The sequence below is a fragment of the Phyllostomus discolor genome, chromosome 1, assembly GCF_004126475.2.
Source record: "Phyllostomus discolor isolate MPI-MPIP mPhyDis1 chromosome 1, mPhyDis1.pri.v3, whole genome shotgun sequence".
Classification (NCBI taxonomy): domain Eukaryota; kingdom Metazoa; phylum Chordata; class Mammalia; order Chiroptera; family Phyllostomidae; genus Phyllostomus; species Phyllostomus discolor.
The window spans coordinates 211,926,025-211,938,268 of NC_040903.2; the positions used below are offsets into that span (position 1 = coordinate 211,926,025).

Here is a 12,244-nt window from a genome sequence, read left to right on the forward strand (position 1 = left end):
GATGATTCTAGATCCTTCTAGAATGAGAGTTCCCTGACAGCAATCAGTGACTTTGCCAGTCATGTTCGCTGCTCCCGTCCCGCTGTCCTGCGCATAGTAGGTCCTTGGCGAGGAGCTGGGCAGTGAGTGAGTGAGTGAGTCTCTGCTCGGTGAGCTCGTTCACTCCTTCAAGGACCTTTGGGAGGACTCCAGGTGCCAAGCACAGCAGCGAGAACCCTGAGCTGGTGACCCCCCTTCAGGTAGTGTAGGGGGAGAGGGAGAGACGAACAGAGAAGCCCAGTGAGGGAGTCCAGTGCGGTTCAGCTCAGAGGGACACCGCAGGGGCAAGAGCCCTCTGCTTGTGCTGAGGGACAGTCAAGGGAAGAGTCACACTGGAGGTGGCCAAGGCAGGGAAGGGCATGCGAGAGGAGGAACAGCATGTGCAAAGTGGCACAGCAGCCCTGAGCATCCGAGTCCTGGGCTCCAGCATGGAGATGAGGGTGAGGGTGGAGCCCCGCACCCTCGCCCCGTCCTCCGACAGCACGTACGAGATGCTCTGTGCTCCGGGGCAGCAGGGGCTGCCCAAGGGCAGCTGGTTTCTGCCTCGGGTGCCCAGAGACTCCCGGGGCAGCACAGTGGGTGACTCTTTGGGCCCAGAGGCTCCGGGGGGGAGGAGGCGGGGCGGTCGGGTCTGAGGGAGCATCGAGGCTCCGTGGACGGCTGACCCCCATTCCATGGTCCACCCAGGACGCCAGCTGCCCGGTGCCACAGTCAGAGTGATGTGACTGGCTGATCTCGGGTGACCGACTTGTCCTGGTCTGCCCGGGACTTTCCTGGTTTCCTCCCTCCTGTTTCTTCCTCTCTTCGCCTCTAGACCATTAGTGTTTGAGGAAGGAATGAACTAATGAACTCTAGGCTCGCGTCTAACCAGCAGACAGAGACTGAGGCCGTGTTCAGAACTGCGCCTTTAAGAGCTGAAATGGCAGTACCCGTGACTTGCTCGAACCCGCAAGGCTCACCCTCCACACAGAGCGGGCTCCTGCATCAAGGGGCTGCAAGCCCCCTAGGAAAACTCAGGAGAGGCAAATTCCAGTGTCCACGGGAAAGCTTTACGGGCCTGTGGCCACGCCCATCATTTACACAGTGTCCTTGGCTGCTTGCTGGACACAGTGAAGATCGGAAAAACCGCAGTACGGCTTGTACGACCCGTAAAGCCAACAATGTTTACTTTCTGTCCCTTTACAGGAAAACTTGCTGACCTCTGTTCTAGAAGTTCCAGGGTCCAAAGGCCATGATCAGCTCAAGGGACATACCCCAACCCCACCTATCAGCAATCCAGAAGATTCCATACTATTTGCCTAGCAAATACCATATTTTTCCATGTATAACGCTCACTTCCCCCCCCAAATGTCTGAAGGAAAACTAAGGATGCACATTATACGTGGTAGTACTAATTCCGTATCTATATAAATGTCTTTAATTCTTTTACTTATGCTTATGTGGTAAAAGTACAACTCTAGAAAGCAATAACGGTATCTGTATGCAAAATAATACCCTGAATTATGACCATCAGTTTCATTTCCAAATATAAATAAAAAAGTGAACTAAAAAATCAAAATGAAAGATTTTTTTTACCCTGAACGTTTGGGTCAAAAATGCGCGTGCGCATTATACACAGCAAAATACGGTAGCACACAGCCCCCAAAAGGGGGGCGGGGTGGGGGGACGGGCTGCACAGGCAGGTTTCCAGCGGCTGGCAGCTTCGGCTGCTTCAGGATGGCCCCCCGGAGTTCTCCTTATAGACATGTAGGTGGCATTGGCTGCTGAGCCGAGGCCTTCCCTGAACTGACAGGACTTTCTCCAGAGCCACTTACCCGTGGGGCAGTGTCTGACAGATCCTGCCCTGAGCTCCCCCCTCCCCGGCGGGGCCGTGGTGTGAATCCTGCCTGGAATGACACGTCCAGTTAAAAGACACCGGGAGCCTCCCGCAGCGGCTCTCCGGTGACGGCGGGGGGGGGGGGGGGGGGGGGGTTGGTGCCGGCAGACACGAGCTGAAAAAGGCAGCTGGGGCCAGGCAGGGTCTGCCTGCCTCAAATTCTGTTTCTGCTTCCCTCCTGGGGAGTGTAAGATCCGCGGGCGGAGGACGCGGCCCTTCTGGGTCTGGCATGTCACCGCTCTGCGCCAGCTCCGGGCCAGCTCTGCGGGGCGCTGCCCTGGGCGGCAGGCCCCTCTCTCCCCACCCCCCACCCCCCGTGGTTTGCCCACGTGCCAGTGGGAGCCCTGGGGATGCTGAGATCCTGGCACCTTTGCACTCCCTGGCTCTATGTGGCAATGTTTCCAGAAACACGGCCCTGAGCGCTGGACAGGAGCCTCCTCTGGTCTGATCAGGGGTTGGAGGCAGCCGAGCGTGTTGCAACAGAGACAGCCAGCTGGACTGTCCACCGGCAGCGGTGGGGGTAGGGGTCACTGAGTAAAGCGAAACTGGGAAATCCCGGTTAGGCAGTCACCTGGAATCTGCCAGCCCTGGCTCTCCCCGGGGTCCCAGGGCTGGTACAAAAAGTCCTGGGATTTTTGTCCGTTATGTGAGGCAGCCCAGGGTGAGCACCCTTGGGCCCATCAGGACGCCAGGCCCAGAGGCGCCCGGAGATGTCGCCGCGTTCCAGGTGCTCACACACCTGGCCCCTCATGCATGGACACCTGCACTGTTACTTTTTCTCCTTAGCTTTATTTTTTTTAACCGGACCACTTAAACTTACATTTATTTTAAAAGAAAGCTTTTTATCTTTGCCTTACGTAGAGAAGCAGGGCAAAGCTCAATTGCCGTGTCTGGAACATCCCAAGGAATAAACACGACACCGTTTATTCGAACCCCCGGTGCTCACCTGCCGACCAGGCCTGTGCGGGTCAGAGGCGAGAGCGGGGGGCTGGGGAAGGGGGACGACAGCCGGAAAGAGATCAGTGCCGCACGGCATGCTGTCTGGACAGGGTCTGGCTCCTCGGTGGTCCCCGAGCAGCAGTCCCTGGGGGCTCTGAACACTGCCGCCGCCCTCCGGGGAAGCCCCAGTGATTAGCAGAGCATCACGTGATCAGAAGGATTAGGAGGAAAAGACAAAAGGACGTTGGAGGAGAAGCTGCAAAGGGAGCTAGTGTCCCTCTCGCCCTCGAGCTTGTGCCACCACATTCATCCTGCCAGTTACTAGCAGCCTGGGTCAGAGGTGCGACCCACTAAAATTATGCTTTGCACTGCGTGGAGAAGGACCCGCCCCTCAGCTCTAGGAGCAAGACCCACGGGCCCGGGGCAGTGGCAGGGACTCCCCTAGTCCCCTGTAAAAGACGAAGTCGGCATTAGCTGTTAGGGATGACTGGGGTCCTGGGAGGGAAATGAGTGACCAAGGGGTGTGGCCCACACCTTGCACCCCCAGCAGGAGTCCCCCAAGGGGACAGGCCTGGCTGGGGTGACTCCAGCTCCTCACACCCCGGACTGCCAGAGCACCGGCCTCTGCCAAGTGCACCTGAGCCCAGGCTGGCGCACTCACAGCTGTGCCGGATCCAACCACTGGGGGGGGGGGGGCAAGGGGCAGAGGCAGGCGGAAGTGCTGAGAGCTCCGAGGGACCCACATTGTCACCAAAGTCACCTCTGCAGCCAGGGCATCTCGGGGAAGCGGAAAGCGCTCAGAGAAGCTGGGGATGGAGGAGCCGGAGCTCCTGGGAGCGAACACCCACCTGGAGCCCAGCACTATCTCCTGACCAGTCTGCGACCACATCTGCTCCCCAGAGTGACTCTGCAGGGCAGGTGAGGCAGCCCCACCGAACAGGTGAGGCAGCCAGGACCCTGCAGGTCATGTGACTTGCGAACGGCACGGAGCAGGGGGCAGAACCAGGGTCCCCGCCCACACCTGTATGACCCCACCACCCAAGGCTGCCAGCCCCACACCAGGAGCAGTGAGGAACTCGGCCCAACTAGACGGTCTCAGCTTCCTCCGCACAGGAAGACAGGTGGCCCTGTGCTCTGTGCGCTGGCCTAAAAATAGCAGCGGCCCCTGGGCGCCAGGCGGGCTTGCGGTGCGCATGCCCACAGCGGGGCCTGAAGGGCAGCACAGGCTCCCCCCACCCCTCACCTTACAGAGAAGAGGGTCGAGGCCCAGAGAAACTGTGGCTCATTGGGCTGGGCATCCCCCTACAAACCAAAGGGTCACGGGTTTGATTCCCAATCAGGGTACATGCCTGGGTTGCACGTCAGGCCCCCAGGAAGGGGCATGTGAGTGGCACCCGAAAAATTGATTTTTTCTCTTGCGCATCAATATTTCTTTCCCTCTCTTTCTTCCTCCCTCCCCATCTCTCTAAAAGTAAATAAATAAAAGCTCTAAAAAACAAACAAACAAAAAGCTGTGCCCTCTGACAAAACTAAAGAGACTTTCCTGGGGCCCCTCCAGCCCCCCCCCACCCCGGACTTCCCTCTTTCCCAGTCAGCAGCACCCAGGACGGGACAGTCTGTTTAAAGCACCCTCCGGCCCCGTGCGACTCCTCCCACCACCAGGCAGGGCCCCGCCCCTGGGTGCTCCTTCCTGTCCGTCTCAGTCACTGTCAGCACCATGAAGGAATGTGGTCACCGGAGACCGGTGGCTTCTGGGGCGGAAGAGCCCAGGTCCCAACACAGCATGTGCCCCTCTGGCTCCCAGACCAAAGCCGGCGCCACTAGGAGCTGTGTGACCCACCCCAGTAGTTCCTGCAGGGCACACGAGGAGGGAGGAGCTCATGGGGCCACCCCTCGCCGCCTCTAAGGGGCACAATGACAAGAAGGGACCCTGCCTCAGGGACACCTAGAACACCACCCCCCACCCCCAGGGTTTCAGATGGTTTCACCCAAAAGGAAGTGGGGGCAGAAGACACCACAAGATGGAATTTCCTGAAAATCTGTTTTCTACAGTTATTTCTGAGCAAAGTTGGGTTTGAAATCATCAGACAGATAAACAGGCAAGTGCAGCGGACCAGGTGCGGTCGCTGCCTGGTCCCGAAGGAAGGAATTTGACCTGGCAACCCCGCCTGGCTCCCATCCAACCTGCCGTGGCCGGCTTGTGGTCACCGAGGCCTCCCAGCCAGGGAGCCAGTGAGCCGGCCACAGGCAGGCAGAGCCCCGCGGGCCCAAGTGAGAAGCAGAGGGTGTGACAGAATGGGGTGTTCCGGGCTGGGCCGGCTCTGCAAAACCAGCGGCATTCCTGGACCCATGTGACACTGGCCACACAGAAAGGTTCTCCTTTGAGGAACGGCCTCTGGGGGCTGCAAGGCAAGAACCAGATGCCTGGCGAGGAGGCGGAGTTCTAGTGTGACTCACCACGACCCGCCCTGCGCACACCGGCACGGAAAGGTCAGTGCGGGCTGGCATTCCCTGCGTGAGCTTGGGGGTCCCAGGGACCGGAGCTCACTTCCCAGCCCCGCTGCTGATTGGCTGAGGGTGGGATATTTGAGCTCTCTGACCAGTGGGGGTGCGGGAGCACACCTCACTACGCATGGGGAGAATCGAGGCAGAAAGCACAGGGAGCTCTCAGAGCGATGCTGGCATTCGGAAATGCCAGGCGGACGCCAGCACTGGGACAACCTGGCCAAGGGGTCGCCGCTGGACACCGCGTCCACCTTCTCCGTTCATACGGTCATTCACGTGTTCCTTCGTTCATTCTGTCGTTCCATAAGGATATGCTGAGTCGCCTCTATGGCCAGGCCATGGGGACAGACTTTTTTTCCTGCCCCCTTGGAGCTTATGTTCTAATAGAGGAGATGGATGATAAACTCAGCTGCAGATAAACAAGACAACTGCAGAGAGTGATGAGTGCCAGACAGACAACAGGACAGGAGGCGGGGGCAGGGGCGGGGCTGCCGTGGGCGCAGGAAGGCCCCTGGAGGCCTGTGCCTGGGAGCTAGGATCTGGGTGAAGAGAGGAAGGAGCTTTGGGCAGGCCTGGCAGGGGTTGGGTGGGGGCACTCTTTCGGCAGAGGGGAGAGCAGGGAGGAAGACTGGCCCGAGTGGGAAAAGCAGGCCGAGGCGCTCAGCAAAGAGAGCACATGTCAGACGTGAGTCCCTGAGAGGCCAAGAGGCGTGTCCCCAGCTCCAGAGCCAGCCCTGGAGAGCCCCGGAAAACGGACCATTCTCCAGGAGGCCACTGCGGGAGGCGATGTGGGACACCCCCCCCCCCCCCGCCCCCAGCCTCCGGACCCCACCTCTCTCCTCTGCGTCCTGGGAGTCGCTAGGACTGGCTCTGTCCACGCCCTTCAGGGGTGGGGTGAGCATCAGCAGTCTTACAGTCTGTCAAATCCTATTTTAGAGCATCAAGCCTTTTCACTAAACAATAGCCATGATGATGACGACAGTAGCCACCTCCCTCCGGCTGGGACGTGAGAAGGCCTCATCCTGTATCTCCGCCCTCAAGGTCACGGTCTCGTGGGGAGTCAGACAGGAACACTGACTACTAAATACCCTGTGTGCAATGCAGCGGCGGCGGCTGAGGGAGGCTTCTAGAAGGAGGTGCCTCGAAGCTGGGGGTTGGTACGATGAGCAGCCAGAACAATGGCGGAGGTGCCAGATGGTGTTCGGGGGCGGAGGTGGCAAACAAAGATCAGAAGGGGTTTGGGGTCCGGGGATGGGGAAGCCGGGAGGTGGCCCGGGGGTCGTGGAGCGTGAAGTGCCATGGAGGCAGGCAGGCAGGGGGCCTGGGACTTGGTCCCCCAGAACGAGGGGGAGCCAGACAGGGAGCGAGTCACCTGTGTTAAGCAAGTGGCCTGGCTCCTGCTGGGGCCCTGGGCAGACGGCACCTATTTCCAGGCTGTGGTTCCCGGACTAGAGAAGACCCAGACTTCAAGGCACCTTGGAGATTGAGTTTCAACCTCCCGGTTTAAAGGGCAGGAAACAGGGACGGGCCCAGGTAAAGGTCAAAAGGCGACTATAACACGGTGAGCTCCCCCCACCGCCACGGAGGGGCCACGCTCTTTGAAACAACCAGGAAAGAGGCCGCCCCAGTGAGTCAGCCGGCTGTATTATTTCAGCAAATGCCACTGGGGAGCGGCCCTTTTCAGATCTCGGACGCAACGCTTGGCTTAATTAGCGCCTAACCAGCAATGGAGGCGGGTCCCCTCCTCCCATCCAGGCCCTGGGGCCGCCCAAGTGGGTCTGACCCTGAAGATCAGCCTCCCCGAGTCCACCGCGTCCGTCCCCACACCCTGAATGCCGAGGACACGGACTTTCGGGGAGGTGGCTCTAAGGGAAAAGATACTGGCCCGGGGACCAGAAGGTGCAGCCTCCAATCGCAGATGGGCCCAGAGGCACCTGAGAGACGGAGGCTGGTCCCCTCTGCTTGGGCAGACCCAGTCCCCCTGCAGGCCCAGCACTGGGCTCGGGGGAGATGGCCCCGCAGGCCCCGGCTGGTTCCGGCGTTCCTCCTCTCCCCCGCAGCTGTCACTTCCAAGCACTTCTAGAACCCTGCACACACACACACACACACACACACACACACAACTGCCCCAGGCTCGGGCAGGGCGGCTCTGTCTCCTAGCCTCTGAGAGCTCCCTGCTTGTGGGAAGTTCTCGCCCATTGGGCCCTCGTGTAAGAGGTACCACCCCTGTGGGAGGTGTCACCCGCCCCATCAGACAGATGGGAGCCGGGTCACAGCGCTGCGACTGGCCCCCGGACACAGAGCAGGGCTGGGACCTGGCCCCCCGGGCCCTGCTGCCCTGGTGAGCACCCATGCGGGGGACAAAGGCTGTCACTGTGCCCGCCTCGAATCGGCAAAGCCACCCACTGAGACACAGTCCTGGGACCACGGCCCTCTGAGCCCCGTGACCGGCTCCTGTGCGGAGGGCGGGCTGGAAGAACACTTCTGATTTGGGGAAAGAGAAGGTGGCCGAGAGAACGCAGTCGAACCCAGAGAGCACCAGAGACCAGAGAGGGATGGACTGCCCCTGTCCCCTTGGCGCACCACTGTCCACGTGACAGAGCGAGCTTGGTCAGGAGGGGAGCATCGCACCTGGAGCCGTCGGCCTGAAGGGTCTGCTACAATGTGACAGCTGGGAGGGCGCCACCCTAGTTCCCTCGACATCAGCACGTCCCCGGGGCCTGCAGCTCCTGGGGAGTGAAGCAGGTGTTCCCAGCAGAGCTCACGTAAAACGGTTTCTCATCTGTCAGTCCCCGCCCGGGTCCTGCTGCAGACTTGCCTGCTGTGTGATTCGGGGCACGGCATTGAACCTCTCTGAACCTGTTCCCCCAGCTGAAAAACGGGCATAAGCACCCCCACGGCACTGAGTCGCCCTGGTGACTTTTAAATGTACCAAGCCCGCCCAGCAAAGAGCAGGGGGAGGGCCAGCGCCTGTCCCCAGGGGCCCCGTGTAGGAAAGGAGGTTCCAGGCCCCGCCTGTGGAGTTCCTTTCACCGCATTCCTGCTCACGGACGCTCTGGAGGTGTGCCGTCATCACAGGCGGTAGCCCCCTCTCCTGACCTTTCAAAGTTAAAAGGATTGCAGGGGTTTAATCTCAGGTATCTCACCCACGTCCCTGCCCGGCCTGAGGAGGAAGCCACCGCCCTCATCACAGGAGGGGCACGGTGGGTCCTGATGAGACTCACCAGGTGTGGCAGCCCAGAAGGAACTGTCTTCCCTACTTGGGGGCCCCCTGCTGTCCTTGGCCCGGCCTCCTCCCTCTCCATAAAACCCTTGGAGTGGTCCAGGAGGCCTGAGGTTCCTCCCAGCTCCCACGTGCCAGAATGGTGGGATCCAGAAGCAGAAATCATTAGGCGAATCCGAGCTCTCAGGTGTTAACACCTTCGTGTTGTTCGACGCCGGGAGAGGGAGGTCACGGTACTTCTCCCGAATGAATGATCTGTCAGACAGCTGGATTTGTTTCTTTTGAGTTTTTAAATCTGGCAAGATTAATGTCTGAATCTGTGGGGAAATCTGATTTTGAGAGCTTTGTGACCACGCTCCACATCACCTCCTAATTGTATCTGTAAGATGTGGTATACATGTGTCATGGAATACATACAATGTTTATATATTACATATAGTGAAATATACATAATGTTTACAAACTTTGTATGTGATGGCATATGCACAATTTTTCTAAACATTCTACATAATAGAGTATAAACAATGCTTATAAACATTGTATATAATGGGAGATACAATGTTTATGAACATTGTATGTAATGTGTACACATATATTTCCTACTTGTAAATGATGAAGCATAAGGATATTTTAGAACAAGACCCACGAGCCCTCCACGCAAAGAGACACAGCGCGGTGGAGCCCCCTGACCTGGACCAGGCTTCCGCTGATGCCCACCCCTCCCGCCCACCAGAGACACCACCCTAACCTTGCATTGCCATTCACTTGCCCTTTTGTTAAAACCTGCTCAAGTCTGTGAAATAGGATCTACGGGTAGAGGCGTGCACACACACAGGTGTACTAATACATAATTGCAAGGCGAACTCCTCAGTAACCACCCCCACGACGCTGCCAGCCCAGGCTCCTCCCCACCCCTGCCACGGTGACTTGGACTTCTAAGGCAGCCTCTTCCTCGTTTTGCCGTCGTTTCACTCCGCACACACATGTCTCACTACACGACTCACTACTGATGGACCGAGCCTCATCATTTCCTTAGCAGCTCCCTGCCGTGTCTGTCCGAGCATTCGGAGACGCTGGGACTCCCTTCCTTTCCCCAGTCCGCAGCCTGGACATCCAGGCGAGAGGTGCGGGCCGCTCCGCGTTGTCACAGTTGTTACAGCCCCACTGGGAGGATTAGGAACAGTAACAACCACAATGAGGACACCTGTCCATGGCCTGTCCCTGCCACGCTGGGCATCCTGCTGAGCACTGTCCCCAGCTGTCTCATTTCTCCTCTCAGCAATACACAGGGGGTGTTGGGGGCTCTTATCTCCGTTTCAGAGGTGACAAGATCAAGGCTTCAGCTGCCAGGACTGCCACCACCCGCTCCCGAGCTGCGCACCCCGGGCAGCACCATCCCCAGGTCCGAACGCAAAGATCTGAGGGGGCTGTGTCAGGAGGTGGGGCAGGGGGGTCAGCAGACACTCCCCTGACGCCCAACTGCTCCGCCCAGGGATCCTCTCTTGGTGACTCCTGACTACTTTCAGATGTTTACAGTGGGGGAGGGGGGACGGGGAAATGTTTGGAATCCATGGTTTCCAGGAAATGTCAATGTGGTGACGATGACCCGGATCCTGCCTGGTCAATACTGCCCTCCCGATGGATGACTGACGTGTGACGCTGTCCGTGCATGGTCGGGGGCAGCCCTGTGGTGTAACGACGGGCCCCAGAGCGCCAGCCCCGCCCCCACCAGTCCTGCCTCTGCACCGCTCTCCGCATCTGTCAGTGGGCCCGCGGTGGCAGCCCTGCCCGCTGGCGTCAGAATCACGGAGGCGAGAGACAGGAGCTGCGGCGAAGGAGCCCACAGCCACCAGGAACCCTCCTCAGGCCCCTCGGACGTCTCTGCCAGGGTCAGGAATCCGCTTCCTGTGCCGGAAGGGCTCTGAGGGCGGTGACTCGGGGCCGCTCCCCATCGGACAGGTGTGCAAACGTCAAAGGGAAAGGAACTCCGGTGTCCCCGCCAGGCTGCGTCGCCCCGGACGGTGACAACGGCTTGCAGGCGCTGCCTGACACCGCACACAAGCTGCCGGTGGGCCGTGCTGTCTCAGCACCCGGCACCCCACAGCGCAGAGGCCACGGCTGCCCCCTCTCATGGGGAAGGACGTCGAAGCTCTGAAAGGCAGAGCGATGTCCCCGGGGTCGTGCGGCTAGGAGAGGGCTGCGGCAGGACTGGACCTGGGTATTCTGCCTTAGCCACCCCCATCCGACAGCCGGTAACCAGGGGGGCCCTGTGCCCTCTGGGCGCCCAGGGACTCCCAGGGGCTCTGGGGGCTGTGCTGGCCTGCCCACTGTCGCCTCCCCAGAGCGGACGTGGCCCTGCAGCTGAGCCAGGCCCTCCCAGAAGCCCCTGCCCCGGGGTTTCGGCCTAACAAGGTGGAGGGGCTGCCCAGGCACAGTAAGTCCACAGCTTTGGGACCACATGCAAAGCACCTGGGCTTGGGAGTCGTTCCCATGGAGACAGAAGATACTGTCACTCACACTGGAGGTGCCAGCTGGGCCTGGGGCCAACCAGCCTGCACCCCAAGGCAGAAACCTGAACTCAGCCTCACCACTCCCCGCCCCTCGGGGTCACCAGGAAATCCTCGGGACTTACCCTCAGGACCCCTAGCAAGGCAGGAGTTCCTGAAGTCAGCCTCCCCGGCCCCCTCCCTGCCCCAGCTGCCCTCTGAGGGGCCCCTCGGGTGGAAGAGAATGCTCTGTCCGGGGCCTCCGCGGGCTTGGCACAGCTGTGGCTGCCGGCCTGCCCTGGGCGGCCCTGCCTGAGGAATGTGCAGATCCCCACGTGTCAGAGAGCCCCACTGGCCGGCCGGGGCATGGCTACAGGAAAACGGAGCAAAACAGCCCGCTGGCACGGGCGCCCCTCCGCCTTCCAGCTCCCCAGCCCTGGGGCCTGTTGGCCGGCCCAGCTCTGCAGGAGGCAAGGCCCAGCCCCTCAGGAGTCAGGGTCCGTTCTCGACTGTGCCGCCCTGAGCAACGCACTCCCTCTCTCTGGGCCTGTTTCCTGTCCTCTCAGTGGTGGCAGAAGGGTGTCCTGCCAAGTTTAGGAGGACAGGGATTGGTGTGGCATGCTCCCTTTCCTGGGAGGACAGGTACTTTCTGCCACCGTCTCATTCTGGGGGCACGGGGCATGACTTCTGGCCACGTGGGCGCCCCCCCACACACACACACTGGCAGCCCTAATTAGTGCCTGAAGAAGTCAGCCCCTCCGCGGTGAAGGAGACCAGGAACCTGGGGGAGGGTCCCAAGGCAGCCCTGGGCTGGAGCTTCAGAGCCGAAGGGATAAAAGAACAACATTCATTGTCGCCCCACCCCGGATGGAGTCGCCGGCCTTAGAGTTGTGGAGCGGAGACCGGCTGGGCTGCGGGCAGCACCCCCTGCCCCTGGGCTGGCCACGGGGCCGCATCCAGCGGATCCACCGCCGTTTGAAGTCAGGACGGGAAGGCCCTGCGTGGAGTCAGCATCCACGTGGGGGCTCCTTCAGGCCGCGCGCGGGGGAGATCTTTGCCTCACTACCTCCTCCTTCCGAGCTGTGGCTTGGGGCCCAGAGAAGGTGAGCCGCTCGCCCAAAGCTGCGCAGCCAGGAGGGGTCTGAGGGGAACCGCGCCCGTGGGGTCTGACGCCCC

General features: G+C 60.2%; 1 protein-coding gene across 1 annotated transcript in view; it reads right to left on the minus strand.

Annotated features, from left to right (window-relative positions):
* Positions 1 to 12,244, minus strand: part of SYNE3 (spectrin repeat containing nuclear envelope family member 3) — a 70,485-nt gene that overhangs the window by 57,689 nt on the left and 552 nt on the right. The gene's annotated exons all lie outside the window — the stretch shown is intronic.